The 18,306-nt window shown below is 36.0% G+C and overlaps 1 pseudogene; it reads left to right on the top strand.

Annotated features, from left to right (window-relative positions):
• The window catches only part of LOC111911079 (phytanoyl-CoA dioxygenase-like), a 34,241-nt pseudogene extending 20,807 nt beyond the window's left edge, over positions 1-13,434 (top strand).
• The last annotated feature ends 4,872 nt before the right edge of the window (positions 13,435-18,306 follow it).

Consider the following 18,306-nt stretch of genomic DNA (forward strand, 5'->3'; position numbering starts at 1 on the left):
ATGAGTTTTTAAGATTCATAAATGTGACTTTTCATATAACTTGAGGACAAGTTACAAAAACACATTTTATGAACAACTTTTAGATTAATTTGGATTGAAAACTACTAATGTATATTTTTCATTAATCTAAATAACTCATAAAACAAGGTAACACAAAAACAAAAAAACTTTTGGATTCCATAACTTACGAAGTTTAATGTTTCTTTTATGATGAAACTTTTCATGTTCCATAACTTAAGAACAAGTTATGGAATTCTTTAAAACATTAAGACCAAGTTTTGTAACTCCATAAAAAACTTTGAATCATTTTTTTTAAAACCTTTTCATATCCATAACTTATGGAGGTTTCAAAAAAACTCTTTAGATCAAACTTTTAAAACTAATAAAATAATCATATAATTTTATCTTTTACTAAATTTGACCTAATTCAACTCATATAGCAAATGATTCAAATTTTACAATTTATTAGTTTTTCACAAAAACAAGTAATTATCTTAAAATTTGACAAGCGTCATGTTTTTTTTTTCTTTTTTTCAACTTTGAAAATAAAACATTTGCATTAATATAACAGAAAATAACCCATGGCTCTGATACCACTGTTGGGTTTTGAGCATTCTAACACTCCTAAGTGTACATCCAACCCTAAATACCTTGGATCTATGTTTTCTCTATTATACATGCAAATATGAATATTCCAGGGTATTACCCTGACTAGCATACAATCTTTTGATACTTGAATAATAAACTAGATAGAAATACATACCTTGTTGATGTAGCATAACTCCATAAAGCTCGAGAGCCTAGTGCCCCAAGTGTGACACCTCAAATGGTTCACACAACATCATCAACACTTGGAATAACCATGAAACGAAGACACTTCATGCTCAAATTGGCTAGCCCTCATATAAGTATCACTAGTGCCAATTTCTTGAGCTAAAGGGGTCTTTATATAGTGTGGCTATTAGGGTTACACCATGTAACTCTTGAATTTACCCATTCTTTATGCTCCATTGGTTTTAACCTCCATGGAGTATCCATGGGTCACCACATGGGTTAAACCCAACATAAGGAATCTTGGATCATAAGCCCACATATATAAAAATTAACGATTTTCACAATCAATCCCCATATATTTAATTAGTCTCTTTTGATCACTAAATTAAGTCCAAATTAATTCTTGATCAATACTAATTAAATAACATGATTTCAAATTAATATATTAGAACTTATAATATATTAATATGTCACATATGTCGTCTTCTCACAAACAGTCTATCCAAATGTTCTGATGCCATGCAACCCAAATGGACCATGCCGAGTCAGGTCAAGTACATACCAATTATAGTTATGGACTTAGACACTAATCCAACAGTTGTGTGATTAACCGGCACACTAACATGGACTTGTGAGAAGTGGCAAAGGTCTAAACAATTGAAACTATGATTACGACATCCCTTTTCATAGTTCTGAAATTTTTTAGACACGCCTGTGAGCTATCTAAGATAAGGTGTATGATATTGATAAAGTTTTATCAAAGCAATCTAGTATCAGAAATCTGAACTTTGGTAAGAAAGTCAATAAAGTATTGTTTTTCCTAGAAGTTCAGCTGATTTCTGAGTACATGTCAAAGCTAGTGGGAGCATAAGTGTTATGCTAATAATCATCAGTCGAGTCCATCACTGGACATTCTAACACTGTTAATTATAGAAAACAAAAGGTGTCAATTGGGAAAAAGTTGTTTTGCTATAATTAAGGGAGAGGAAATTATACTTCATCTCAAATCTAAAAGCTTAGATTGAGGTTCTACTCATATTTAGTCAAGTATATATATGAATGTTATGTTGGAATGGCTCAACATAAGAAAATTCTAATATATGGGTCCATTATTTGTGTTCTAAAATTCGATTATGATTACGGCATCCGTTTTCAAAATCTGAATTATGAGAACTTGGAAAATTGAAATGGAAATATTATAGCAAAAGATTGGTTTAGTCTTTATGTGAGACATCATGAATCGTGTCCCATATGCTTCGAATATATGATCGATTGCATGTGTTATATTCATCCTTTCTAAAATTTTCCAAATGCATGGGGCATTAAGAAGGGAAAAGGTCTAGAATTGGCTATGACTAAAAGGATTAAACAATTTTTCAGGACAATCTAAGGTTTACCAAAGATTGGTTGCTCAAGGACAGTTGGAAGTATAGTGATAATACTGGAAGGACCATATTGACATAATCTGTAAGGAGGCAACTCTTGTTCAGAAGTGATAGTCAAAATGGAATATGGAAATGTTTCAAAGTTAGAAATTATTCAATCTGTGTAAGATTAGGAAACTTAATGCAAAAAGGATGTTTCCAAGGAGTTGATCTCCTTTGGAATGCTCTATAATGTTTGTTGTCAAGTCTTTCTAACTTTGTGCATAATCTTTACAAAAGGATCAATGCATGTAAGTTTAGAATCTAACAGATTTCAGTAAATGGCATGAATTTGGAATTCTTGCATTTGCAGTAAGGATTTGGGACTATGAAAAAAGGATAATTGTGGCTACGTTCAATTGATCTATTTCACAAAGTAAAGATCATAGACAAACATAGTATGCATACTTGGTGTATGGCATGACTAGTGTTTAGAAAACATAGTGTACATGCTTGGAGCATGGGACAACTATTGTTTTAAATTCAAGAATAAAGTTGATAGTTGAAACATTATACAATGAATAATTTGTAATTATATGGTAATTAATAAAAGGTGTTTTATTTATGTTCATAGGTTTTGATACCATATTCGATTGAATTATTCTTGTGTTTCATTTTGCATGTTTTGACTTCCAGAATAAACTAGGTCGTTGTTCAGGATGACTAAGTTATTCAAACCATGCACAGTCGGTCATATGTTGGAAGTAGATATGAATTAAGACTATCATGGGTTGGCTTGTAGATGTCTAAGATGTTGGACAAAGGGCTACAACACTCATGTGGGCTCATAAGTTCTGAGTATTGGATTCAACCCACGCTCATTGGAATCACTTCATGGAATTTATCACGAGTGATCATGAGACGATAATATCTTATATTCCTCAAACCTAGAGATATGAGTTGTTACTATGAGTTGGTTATACATTGATTGCACGAAAATGCATGGGTAACTAGATGTTATAAAACGTGCCTTTGTGTATGCTTCAACAAGTAGTAGAACAAGCCATATGAGTCGAACTTTATCCATTCCTTTTACCTTTGGGATAAAAGTGACATCTGTTAGCCCCTCGATGATTTGGTGATGACAAACGTAAGTGCTCGGCCGGGCCTGGACTGATTTGATTTGTTCAATTAGTCAGTCGTCATAAATCAGAAATCGGGAAATGACAAATGGACAGAGAGAATGATTATAATCCATGTCTCAGTCCGTATGATATCTATAATGGAGGAATATATGATCCCTTATCTAATGGACATGTCATTTTATTTGTTCAGAGTTTAACAGCGGCTTTAAGAGATACAATTCCTAGTCGGGATCTTCGAGTCATACTTGAATAATAGTTTTAGACTTATCCAAGTGGGAGACTGTTGGATTAGGTGTCTAAGCCCATAACTATTATTGGTATGTATTCGATCCGAGAGTAGCATGGTCCATTTGGGTTGCATATCATCAGGACAATTTGTTAGGATGGACTTTTGAGAGAAGGTTATTTATGGATTATTAATATATTATAAGTAATAATATATTAATATGAAATCATATGTTTTAATTAGTATTGATCAAGAATTAATTTGGAATTAATTTAGTGGTCGAAAGAGACTAATTAAATCTATGGGGACTAATTATGATAATTAGTTATATTTATATGTGTTGGGCTTATGATCCATGTTGGACCAAGTTTATGTATGGATACATAAAGAGTTGGGTCACATGAACCATGGATCATAAAACCCATGGGTATGGATTTGGGTTATATCCATAACCCTAGAAATCCTACATATAAATAGATACTTCATTGCCTAAAATCGCCACTTGTATCTTTTTAGAGTTCATGGTGTCTTTTGTGTACATGGAATTCTCTCTCAAGTTCATCCTTTGTCCATGGTGTGTTGTGATTCCATTTGAGGCTTCCGCACTATTGGAGCTAAGCTCTTTAAGGCCAAATACACCAAGAATTCAAGCTCCATCAAAAGGTATGTCATGCTAACTAGTATATTATATTTTTATGTTACATGCATGCTAGTTGTAAGATTAATACCTTGGAAACCATTTGCATGTATAATTAGTGAAAACATAGATCAAAGGTATTTAGGGTTGTATGTGCACCATAGGATGTTGTAATATACCATAACCCAACAGTAACCCCTATGGACTATCCATGGAGCTCCTAATGGGTTATAGCCCAACTTCATAAACCATGGATCATTAGCCCACTCTAAAAGAATAGATGATTGACATATTCAACCCTATATATTTAATTAGTCTCATATTGATCACCAAATCAATTCTAAATTAATTCTTGATCAGCACTAATTAAATAATACTATTATTAATATAGTAGAACTTATAATATATTAATAACCATAAGTGTCATTTCTCTCATTTTGTCTAACCAAGTATTGCAATTCCATGCAACCCAAATGGAACATGTCGTGTCGGGTCAAGTACATACCAAATATAGTTATGGACTTAGACACTATATCCAACAGTCTCCCACTTGGATAAGTCTAATAACTATATTTGCAAATATGACTTCAGGATCCGACTAGCAATCGTAGCTCTTTCAAAGTCTATCGGAACTGAGATGATAATGATACTCCATGTAAGATAAGTGATTATATAATCCCCTGCTCTCAAGATATTAGCCATACAAACACATGGAACATGGTCTTACTTATTGTCCAGCATTTGTTTCTCAATCTCTGATTTGTTTTCACATAGAACTAAATTGAACACATCAATTACGTTCTGACCGGGCCCGATACATAAGTCAAAACCAAATCATCGAGGGGCCCAGATATCGCTTCTATTTCTAGAAGGAATAGATAAACTTCGACTCATATGCTTGTACTGATTACTTGTTGAATTATGCACTAAAGCACATTTTATAACATCGAGTTACCAATGCATTTTCGTACAATCAATGGATAACCAACTCATAGTCAACAACTCATATCTCTTGTTTTGAAGATTTATATGATATTACCGTCTCATGATCACTCGAGATAAATTCCATGAAGTGATGCAACTGAGTGTGGGTTGAATCCAATACTCAGGCCTTATGAGTACTCATAAATATTGCAGCAATCATTGATATGTCTAATGCACATTAGACAAATCATACAAGCCAAATTCATGACAGTCTTAAATCAATACCTACTTCCAAAGTATGACTGACTGTGGAGAATTTGAATAATAACGTAATTATTTAGGAAGTCAAAACATGCAAAATTGAAACCATAGTAAATGATTAACATAAGATAATAAAACTTTACTCATAAATAAATAACAACTTTTATTTAATCATCAAATGTCAATTATAATTTACAAGTTTCAGAAAACCTATCTAATTATTAAAACTAAATATCATCCTTCAGCCCAATGCGCCTCGCATGTTGTAAATGCTTAACCCTACTTAGTCCCTTCATGAGGTGATCTGCTGGGTTCTCATCAGATGATACCCTCTTTGCCACGAGGAGTCCTTCTTCTATCAGATGTCTGATGAAATGGTATTTTATGTCAATGTGCCTAGATCTTCCATGATCTCTTGGTTCCTTAGCTAAAGCAACCGCACTTTCGCTGTCACAGAAAAATTCCATTGGCTCCTTTATAGCTAGTACAACTCCAAGGTATCCAATGAAGTTCTTTAGCCATATCGCCTCCTTTGCTGCCTCGCTTGCTGCTATATACACTCATTTGCAAGTTGAATCAGCTATTGTCTCCTGCTTGGAACTTTTCCAAGTAATTGCCCTCCATTTAGGATAAAGACCCAGCCTAACTGAGAGCGGAAATTATCCCTATCAGTCTAAAAGCTAGCATCGCTATATCCTTCTACTCTCTAGTCATCACTGCCACCTAGGGTCAGGACCCAGTCCTTAGTCCTCCGCAGATACTTGAGAATGTTCTTTACCGCAGTCCAGTGAGCCTTGCCAGGGTTCCCTTGATATCTACTGACCATGCTCAAAGAAAACGCCACATCAGGGCGAGTGCAATTCATAACATACATGATGGAGCCCACAATAGAAGCATATGGTATATGACTCATCTCAGCTATCTTAGCCACTATACTCGGACTCTGAGTCTTACTCAATTTAGCATTATCTGGATAGGTAATTCCCCTTTCTTGGATTCTTGCATGCTGAACCTCTTCAGCACCTTGTCCAAGTAGGTACTTTGACTAAGTCTAATTAGCCTCTTACTCCTGTCTCTCAATATCCTTATCCCCAAGATATAGGCAGCTTCTCCGAGATCCTTCATAGAGAAACACTTCCCAAGCCAGGACTTAACCTCCTTCAAGGTTGGGACGTGATTTCCTATGAGTGAATGTCATCCAAATACAACACCAAAAAGCTAACTATGCTCCCACTAGCCCTAACATATACAGAGGACTCATCCTCGCTCCTCGAAAAACCAAACTCTTTGAGTTTCTCATCAAAACAAAGATTCCATCTGCGAGATGATTGCTTTAATCCATAAATGGATTTCTCAAGATTACACACTCTATTAGGGTATTTTGTATCGACAAAACCCTCTTGTTGAGCCATGTAAACATCCTCAGCTAGCTTTCCATTAAGGAAAGCGGTTTTGACATCCATTTTCCATATTTCATAATCATGAAATGCAGCTATGGCCAATAAAACTCTAATAGACTTAATCTTCGTTACTGGTGAGAAGGTCTCATCATAGTCAACTCCCAGAGTTCGAGTAAAGCCCTTCACTACCGGTCGCGCTTTGTAAGTGTTTACCTTCCCATCCATGTCGGTCTTCTTCTTGAAGATCCATCTGCACCTAACTGTCTTACGACCTGGTACATTGTCAACCAAGTTCCAAACTTGTTTGTCATACATGGACAGAATCTCGCTGTCCATAGCCTCCTTCCATTTTTCTGACTCAAGGCCTGCCATGGTATCCTTATAATTATTAGGTTAATGAAAATCTATTAGTGTACTATCAGTGATAAACGTATCACCTTCAATAGTGATATGATAACTATAATAAAAATCAAGTGTGTTCCTAACTCTGGTGGAATGCCTTGGAGGTACAGACTCATCTATCGGCTCAACAAAAGTTTCCTCCTCAAGTTGTCCGATAGTATTTGAGGTTCCTTCACCACTTGACTCTTGAAGTTCTTCAAGGTCAATTTGCCTCCCACTGTCCCCTTGGCTTATAAATTCTTTCTCACGAAAGACTCCTCTTCTTGCTACAAAGACCAAATTATCACTGGGTCTGTAAAAGAGGTAAGCAAAGGATCTCTATGGGTAGCCGACAAAAATACACCTCTCACTTCGAGGTTCAAGCTTGTCATGAGTCTCACGCCTCACAAAAGCTTCACAACCCCAAATCTTGATGTGGTCTAAATTGGGAACTTTCCCAGTCCACATCTCGTGAGGTGTTTCGGCAACCTTTTTAGTAGGGACTAGATTAAGGATATGGGCGGCAGTCTCTAAGGAATACCCCCAGAAAGAGATTGATAACGAAGCTTGACTCATCATGGAACGAACCATATCCAACAAGGTTCGATTGTGTCTCTCAGCCAAACCATTCATCTGTGATGTTCTAGGAGGTGTCAATTGTGAGACAATCCCACATTCCTTAAGATAGTCAAGGAACTCAATGCTAAGATACTCTCCTCCCTGATCCGATCGGAGCATCTTGATGTTCCTTCCTAATTGATTCTCAACTTCTTGTTTAAATTCTTTGAACTTTTCAAAAGTTTCTGACTTATGCTTGATTAAATAGATATATCCATATCTGATGTAATCATCAGTAAAATTCACATAATAGCGATTAGCATCCCTCGTGGTAGTTTTGAAGGGTCCACACACATCTGTGTGTATGAGGTCCAACAAACCTTCACCCCTCTCACAAGTGCCAGTGAAGGGTCACTTTGTCATTTTTCCAAGTAAAAAAGACTCGCAACTATCATCCGACCTTAGGTCAAATGATTCCAAGACTCCAGCCTTTTGGAGTTGGCCCATGCGCTTCTTGTTGACATGTCCAAGATGACAATGCCACAAAGATGCTTTATCCAAGCTATTTGAAGAATCAATATACAACGCATTATTCTCTAGATTGTCTATAACATTCACAACTTCATATACACCATCACAAGGTAATGCTTTAAAGTAAAATACATCATCGTGATAAACATTAATAGCACCATTATTGTTATCAAACAAAAATGTAAACCCTTGTTTGTACAAGCCATGAAAGGAAATAATATTTCTCACCATTTCGGACGAGTAACAACATTTATTCAAATCTAACATTAACCCACTATTTAGCAATAAAAAATAAACTCCTATCTTCGTAACAGGTGATGCTTTCCTATTGCCCATGACTAAGTTTATATTCCCGTGCTCCACTTGCTCACTTCTTTTTAGGCTCTGCGAATCAGTACAAATGTGAATGCCACAACCTATATTAAATACCCAAGAATTATCATTAGATGAGTTATTAGACAATATTGTATAAATACCTGCTTGGGTGGGTTTAACTTTCCCATCCTTTACATCTTGCAGGTACTTGGGACAACTTCGTTTCTAGTGCCCCCTTTCCTGACAATAGAAGCACAGTGCTTCCTTAGGGTTTGAGGAAGGAATGATGGGACCTTTATTTGTCCCACTTGAAGAGGAACCATCGAGGGACTTTCCCTTGGTACCCTTCGAAGGGGTTTTCCTCTTCTTCCCCTTTCCCTGCCCAATTGCTAGAATAGGAGTTGTTGAAGGAGTATAAGTAACAACCTCTTTACCCTTAAGGCCATTTTCAACTGTCCTTAAGAGTCCTTGAAGTTTGCTAAGTGTGACTTCCTCCTTGTTCATATGATAAGTCATACGAAACTGATCATAACTTGGAGGTAAGGAATGGAGAATGATATCAATCACCATGTCCCCAGGGAAATCAAAATTGAGCTTTAGCAACCGGTCAACGAACCTTTGCATCTTCTGCAAGCTACCGGTGATGGGTTCACCATCCTTCATTCTGGTTGTTATCATGGAGGAGATGATTTCATAACTCTCCTGACGCGCACTCTGATGGAACCTATCCATCAGATCCTGGTGCATCTCATAGGGGTGGAAATCTTTATAGGATTTTTGAAGTTCGGGAGTCATGGTGGCCAACATGATGTAGGACACTTTAGTAGCATCCTTCTCATGTGCAACAAACACCGCAAACTCTTCAGGAGTAGCAGTGGCTTCATTCACAACCTTAAGATCCCTATCGGGGACATACTCCTTGTCCTTATAGCGGGTAATCATCCTGATGTTTGTGATCCATTCATTGAAGTTGGGTCCATCAAAAGTGACTTTCCCACACAAGTTCATAATGGAAAAGGAGTTTGTAGGGTTTGAGCCAGCAACATTGTTGGAAGACATCTGAAAGAAAGAAAGACAAGTTTTATTAGATAAAGAGTCCTTAATAAGTCACCCAAATGAAATATTAAGGCTAGGATCCAACAAACTACTTGTAGTTGGAAGAGGGATACCGTAATCCAAGCTATAAAATATTTGAAGGTTGGTAAATCACGATTTACCAATTTCCACCATAAAAACGAAATATTTTATTATTAGGTTTTATTGGATTTGAAACTCCTAGATCTTTTGACATACATTGAACTTTTCAATGGCATGCTTGAATCTCGATTGTGCCCTCTCAACTTTGTGACTGGAATGCCGAGGATCACAAACAAGGTTTGAATAACCATGCAAATTGACTTGGTACCCTTAACTACATTACCTAATTGATGTGCCGGTTAACCACACATGCTCCACCAATCTATAATAAAGTCAAGTTACCCTTTTCCACTCTTAGTTGTACTTATTAGTGTGCCGGTTAACCATACACGCTCCACTAACGACTTGGTAAGGTACAAAGTGTAATTTCATGGGTTAGTACCTATTTCACATTTTCCTAAAGTAACTAAGATTAGGAATTAATAATGTATAGTTACTTTATAATTTCTTTATACTTTCAACAAGGATTAAGGTCCTATCCTACCTTTTTTGGCTAATGACCCTCCACCAGTCAAGGAAGCGGTGGGTGAGAATGGACACCCATTAAACTGTCATTTTAAAGGCAGTAGCCTTATACCCCCCCCCCCCCCCTTTATAGATCGGCTTCGTGAATGGGGCCTACTAATGGTAAGCCTGAATTATTCTTATATATATATATATATATATATATATATATATATATATATATATATATATATATATATATATATATATATATATATATATATATATATATATATAAACTCTTAATATTATAAAAGTATAAGGTTTAAATTTTAAACTTGTAAAATTCTAAGGTTTAATTTGGAATTAAAGTATTAGAGTGTAGGACTTTACAAATTCCAAAACATGAGGGCAAGTTTTGAAACTATTTCAAGACTCTTCAATTCATAACTTATGAGTTTAATGGTTCATAAAAATGAAGACTCTTCATTATATGAACCCTCTTATTCTTTAATGACAATTTTAAAGAAGTGACTTTTGGATATCCATAACTTGAGGACAAGTTATAAACACCATCAGTTAGCATTAAGATCAAGAATTAATCAACCATGTAAGTTACAAATAATTCCTATGATCTTCTAAAAAATCATAAGAACAAATTTTCATATCAAACAATTTCAAGAAATCATATTCACACATATAAAACTTGAAATTTGATAATAGCCATTTGAAATGGATTAAATTAATCATTACCACATTAAAGAAACAGATTTTACAAGTCCAAAACAGTTTGGGGTAATGATTCTAGCCCATTTCAAGCAGCAAAACTCGGAAAACTGCACAGCACGCACCTACTCGTCGAGTGCATGATCCTACTCGACGAGTAGGATGAATTTTTCCATGGGCTCGTCGAGTACCCCCATGAACTCGGCGAGTCCAGACAAACAGTGAGCAATTTTTCAAGCGGTTTGCATCAAGTATACAGAAAAGAAGCCTAGGCGCTGATACCACTGATAGGTTTTGAGCACTCTAATACTCCTATGGTGGACATGCAACCCTATAAACCTTGGATCTATGTTTTCTCTAATATACATGCAAATTTGATTTTCCAAGGTTTACTTCCTAACTAGCATGACATGGGGAACATGTAACATAAAAACTAGTTGAAGTACATACCTTTCTTGTTGCTTAACTTCCTTGATGACTTTGTGAGCCTAGCACCCCAAATGTTGTGCCTCAAATGCTTCACACAACACCACAAGACTTGGAATAACTTGAGAGAATGTCACTAACACTCAAAATCGGCTATGCCCTCTTAGAATCAACTAGTGTCCGATTTTGCTAGCCACAGGGTCCCTTTTATAGTGTTGTCACAATTAGGGTTTACACATGTATGCCCTTAATTGTCATGACTCTTCATTTCTAATGATCCATGGGTTTGTAACCCCCATGGAATATCCATGGAGCTCCTAATGGGTTATAGCCCAACTTCATAATCCATGGATCATTAGCCCACTATAAAAGAATAGATGATTGACATAATCAACCCTATATATTTAATTAGTCTCATATTGATCACCAAATCAATTCTAAATTAATTCTTGATCAACACTAATTAAATAATACTATTATTAATATATTCGAACTTATAATATATTATTAACCATAAGTATCCTTTCTCTCATTTTGTCTATCCAAGTATTGCAATGTCATGCAACCCAAATGGACCATGTTGTGTCGGGTCAAGTACATACCAAATATAGTTATGGACTTAGACACTATATCCAACAATCTCAACATATACATTACATATAAACATATAGCCAGGCAAGAGACAAACATGCAGATCTTATAGACCACTAAGCATAGTATAATCCTATCTACCAAGATACAAATCTAATAGATTACAATAGTACTCAATCATACAATAATCATGACAACAATCCAAAAGGGTCGGCCTTGGTTCCTTCAACCCAACAAGTATAGTGAGAAACACTCACATCACAAGTAGTGTCGAACTGATAAGATTTAACTCCAAATCTCAACTCCCGACTCAAACGCCTACACCACCATGTGACCAATTCCATCAAAACCCCGAAATACCTAAAATGACCTCAAAAGTCAAACTTGGTCAACCTTACTCAAATTCAAAGTCAACATTTATAGTCAAGAGTCCATGTTGACCCAAATCGTCGAGTGCACCAATGAACTCATCGAGTTTCTATAATAATTTGAAGGTCGGGAAAACCCTAGCCAACTTGTCGAGTTGGCTGGAAAACTCGCCGAGTTTTCCTAGCTTAACACATTCAACCCTTTTATCGAATCTAAGGCTTCAAAATGTAAATTTGATACCCTGGAGCTGAAAACCATGTAAAGTTTCCAACTTTACATTCATGCATGCCAAAAAGAAGCTCTATAACTCAAGAAAGGCTTAATAAAGGACTTAACGCATGAATGAGGTCTAGAACCAAATGAAGCTTGCAACTTTAAGCCAAATGAGGCCACAAAATGGCCAAATCTAAAGTGACAACCCATAAAATACTTAGCTCCTTGAACAATATGATAATGATTAAATAATCACAATAAAATGTCATTGAAGAGATATAAGAATTAATGAAGTAAGGTGTCGACTTTATACCTCAAAATGACTGCAACAAGTGGGGAGGTTCTTGATCTATATCCTTCCTTCCAAACTAGACACCTCAAACTTCAAGGCTCCTTGAAAAGTGTACCAAAAATGAACTTTCCAAGCTCACACACCCAAATTTGGAAGATGATATACAAAATTAGGGTGTCTGGACAGAGGAGGCTGGTGAGGAGGCCAACCAAGGGACTTAAGGCCTTTAAATAGGGTGCAACACCCTAAAAATTAGGGTTTCTTTCTCAGCTACCAACTCACTGAGTTGGCCCATTAATATCTACGGCCAAAAGCCACCTCAACACACCGAGTTGAGGCTCCCAACGCACCGAGTTTCCAAGGAAAAACATGTTTAAAAAATTAAATTTCATACCTGAGGATTGGCATGTTACAGAATGCACATATTCATGGTATATTATCCATGAAGAACTTTTTCTACACATTTACATATGAATTTTAAGTATTTCATTTATTTATATTTAACTTTTTTTGAGATTTTAGAAACCAGGTATAGGTAGTGTGGTGGTTCCTCACCAGGACAATTCATTTTTATACACTGATCCACCAACTTGCGCAGGGCTATGGTTAGCTCTAGAAGATGCCACCATTGTTAAAGTGTGTGTTTTCATCTTGTTATAGATGCACTTGTGGTATGGTGTCATTATTTTGTAGTTTTGTTTCTCTTTCATGTATATGGACACATCACACATCATACATGTTCATGTTTATTTTCGTGGTCAAAAATTTGTCTCATGGAATTATATGTGTTCTTTTTTCATATTATCACTGCTATTGACTTACTAGGTTGGTATGTTATATAAAGTTTTTTATAAATATTCTACCTGGTCTATTTTTATTTTATCTTATTTATGTACCTTTCAACCATATTTTCTTACATGGTGTGTTTGATGGGTTTTGAGCAAAAGAACATTCTTATGTGCACATGCAAAACCCTAAAGCTTTGGATCGAGGTTTCTCTATTGTACATGCAAACTCATCTAAAGCTTGTAAACCCTAAACTAGCATACAACAAAACTAATTGAATATCAAATAAACAAGTTAGATGAGTACCTTGATTGTTGATTTTAGATCTTGAAGCTTTGAGAAACTTGGCACCCCAAATGTTGTGCCTCTAACGAATTACAAACACCAAAAGCAATTGGATGAAGCAAGAGAGAGAGAGAGAGAGAGAGAGAGAGAGAGAGAGGAGAGAGAAAATCCGCTCCAAGACTTCTAGGGTTTTAGTGTAGCCGAATTCCCATGCCCAAGGGGTTTTTATATAGGTGTGGGAATTAGGGTTTCAGTCATTATCCTTATCTGGTTACTTAGCCACCAAGCAGCCCATAAGATAATTCTAGAATCCTCCTTTTGGACAAATTCCTAAGGCCTTATCCTTAGAATGCATCCACCCTATACTCTAGGGTTTCCTAACCCAACTTTGCAACTATCACATAATTACAAGTTCAGTCCCCTTAATTCAATTAACCACTTTTGACCAAAACAATTAATGCTTAACTAATTCTTGACCAATGTTAATTAAATAAATATGATTTCTCATTTAATATATTATTCTTATAATATATTAATAAACCATAATAACCTCTTTCTCTATTATTCATCCAGTCAAATTGTTTTGGTAAAGGAAACCCAAAAGGACCATGCAACAACCGATTCAACTACATACCAAACATAGTTATGGACTTAGACACTAATCCAACGATGTTGCCATTAATGTTGCTGAAAGTGGAATATCATTCCAATTAAAAAAAGAGACCAGTTGCTTACACACTAACGTTAATGCTCGGTGTTGTTCAAGGCTGGAAATGCCCACCACATATGCTTGACTTACTTTCTTCAACATACAAGCAACATAATGTCTCAAGAATCATTTCTCATTTCCCTTAACTCGTTATATTAGGTAACAATTTCACTTATTTTTTGTATTTTGTCAAAAATTGGTAACAAACAAGTTAAATTGTTCTTAAAACATCCTTGAACTAATTTTTTTTATCAGAAGTTATTGCTTTTAACAGTTAAAATAGTTTGTTACTAAGTTTCTACATTAACCATTTTTGAAATGATAACAAGGATTTGAAGTTGGTTGTTATTTATAGCTTATAGAATCTCAAAATTTCGACTTTCAATCCTACGAAAAGAAAATTATACTTTAGTCACATTTTCTAGAGACAAAACAAGTTGGCAAGGCTATGTTATACTTCAATCTCATTCTATATTTTTGTTGACTAACACATAATTGGTCACTCTTTGAACCCAACAAAGAGCTTGATAAGTTCAAGATCCATCATATATTAAATTTTAGGTTGTCTTGTGAATCAGGAACGTATGTGACCCTTTTACCCTTGGACTCATTTTGCAGGTTTTGAAAATTTTTTAGCTTCTCTATCAGCATATTCTATTAATCCAAAGTCTCAGATGTGTAGTCCACCATCTCTTACTGGACGAATGAAAGAGTATACAAAACAATTGTAGCAGTCTCAATATGACATACCCTTTTATGATGAATTACAGCTATTTGTTGACTTTTACTACAACTGCCCTAGTAAATTTAAGTGGTGAAATTGCAAGGCTTAAACCCACCATGGAGACTATCAAATGAGAAATTACTGATGGATTTTAGCCATAAGAACTTTCCTATGTGCGCATGCAAAACCCTAATGCTTGGATCTAGGCTTTCTAATTAAACATGCTTTGAATCCAAGACTTTTAATAACTAATTAGGTATAAGAACAATATAAAATCAGATCTAGAAGTTTACCTTTGAATCTCTTGTTTGATCTTGTTGTCTTGGAGCTCTAGAGTCACAATTGTCACTCCTCTAATGGCTTACAAACACCAACTAGTAAGGAGGATGATTTGAGAGAGAGGTTGGGAGGAAATCGGCCAGAGGTACTCTACTTTAGATGAGATGCCGATTTCCCTTGCTCATGGGGTCTATTAATACTTGTAGACTCCTTAAGGGTTTCACCTTAAACCCTAGTTGGATAATCTTTCCTTAAAGCAATCCAAATCTTTACCATAGATAAGCTTTGGACGATTTTGAGCTATCCTAAGCCCTAGAATTCGTCCATCCCTTATCCCTTAAGGATTTACAGTCTAAAGTGTAACTATCAAACAATTGACAGTTTATACACTCTTATTTAATTAATCTCTTTAAGTCACCAAATAAATACTAATTAATTTATGACTTATATTAATCAAATAACAATATTATTATTCCTTATATTATTCTCATAATATTTACTCTCTCCTAATAAATCATCCTATCAAGTTGCTATGGTGAAGGCAACCCAAAAGGACCATGTACAATCGGGTCAAATACTTGCCTAATATAGTTGCAGCCTTAGACACTATTCCAACAGTCTCCCACTTGGATAAGTCAAGTAACTATATGAACAAGTACAATCCGATTTGCAATCATAGCTCTCAAAGACGCTGTCAAACTCTGATCTAATCAATCTCGTCCTTTAGATAAGGGATCGTACAGTCCTCTGTTAGATATCATGCTGACAATTCTATGGAATGATTAGTCAAGCATTTAGGTTTCTCGATCTCTGATTTATTTGACATAGAACTTAATCGAACACATCAATTCATTTCTGACCGGGCTCGACACATAAGTCAAATCAAATCATCGAGCGGCCGAGATATCGCTTTTACCCTCTTGGGATAAAAGTTACAGATAAACTTCGACTTATATGCATTTACTTATTCATTAACCAACCATACACAACAATGCATTTTATAACACCGAGTTACTGATGCGTTTTCGCATTATCAATGTACAACCAATTAATAAATAACAAACCATATATCTAGGTTTTAAGACTATAGGATATTATCGTCTTGCGATCACCCTTTTATATCATATTCCATAAAGTGATTCCAGCAAGCGCGGGTTTGTTCCAATGCTCAAAACCAGTTCATAAGCACTCATGAATGTTGCAGCAATCTTTTGTTATGTCTAATACCATTTAGACAATCTACACACCAATTCATGACAATCTTCATTCATATCTACTTCCAACATATGAACGATTGTGGACAATTTGAATAATTCGATTATTCTTAATGAACTCAATTATTCTGGAAGTCAAAACATGCAAAATGAAACAATAGTTAAACAATTAACATAAGACAGTAACATTACTCATAAATAGAACTCCTTTATTTAATCATCAAATATTAATTACATTTATCTATCACACGTTTCTAATACTACTATCTAATCTATGCTAATATCATCCTTCAGCCCAATACTCCTAGCATGCTACAAGTGCTTAACCCTACTCAGTCCCTTCGTAAGCGGATTTGCTGGGTTATCTTCTGATGATATCCTCTTCACTACGAGTTGTCCTTCTTCTACACGATGTCTAATAAAGTGATATTTTATGTCGATATGTCTAGATCTATCATGATCTCTTGGTTCCTTGGTCAAGGCAACCGCTCCTTCATTATAACAGAAAATCTCCATGGGCTCCTTTATGGCTGGTACAACTCCAAGATCACCGATGAAGTTCTTCAGCCATATCGCCTCCTTCTACACTTCGCTCGCTGCAATGTACTCTGATTCACATGTTGAATCAGCTACGGTTTCCTGCTTGGAACTTTTCCATGTCACTGCTCCTCCATTCAGGGTAAAGACCCAGCCCGACTGCGAACGGTAGTTGTCCCTGTCAGTCTGAAAGCTGGCGTCACTATACCCTCGCACCTTCAAGTCATCACTCCCTTCGAGGACTAAGAACCATTCCTTCGTCCTCCGAAGGTACTTAAGGATATTCTTCACCGCAATCCAATGGGCTCTGCTAGGGTTCCCTTGATATCTGTTAACCATGCTCAAAGCAAAGGCTACATCAGGGCGAGTACAAGTCATAGCATAGATGATTGAGCCAACTGCGGAAGCGTATGGTACTCGGCTCATTTCTGCTATTTCAGCTTCGGTACTCGGACTTTGAGTCTTACTCAACTTGGCATTACTTTGTATCGGTAATTCTCCCTTCTTCGAGTTTTCCATACTAAAACGTTTTAGTACCTTCTCTAAGTAAGTGTTCTGACTAAGTCCTATTAGTCTCTTACTTCTCTCTCTTACTATCCATATTCCCAAAATATAGGAAGCCTCTCCGAGGTCCTTCATAGCGAAACACTTCCCGAGCCAGCACTTAACTTCCTGCAGAGTCGGGATGTCGTTTCCTATGAGTAATATGTCATCGACATATAGAACGAGGAAGCTAACTATACTCCCACTGGCTTTGACATATACACATGATTCATCTTTGCTTCGTACAAATCCAAACTCTTTGACTTTCTCATCGAAGCAAAGATTCCATCTGCGAGACGCTTGCTTAAGTCCATAAATGGACTTCTCAAGCTTACACACTCTATTCGGATGCTTCGGATCCACAAACCCCTCTGGCTGAGCCATGTAAACATCCTCAGCCAACTTCCCATTAAGGAAAGCGGTCTTGACATCCATTTGCCAAATCTCATAATCAT

The sequence above is a fragment of the Lactuca sativa genome, chromosome 8, assembly GCF_002870075.4.
Source record: "Lactuca sativa cultivar Salinas chromosome 8, Lsat_Salinas_v11, whole genome shotgun sequence".
NCBI classification, from domain to species: domain Eukaryota; kingdom Viridiplantae; phylum Streptophyta; class Magnoliopsida; order Asterales; family Asteraceae; genus Lactuca; species Lactuca sativa.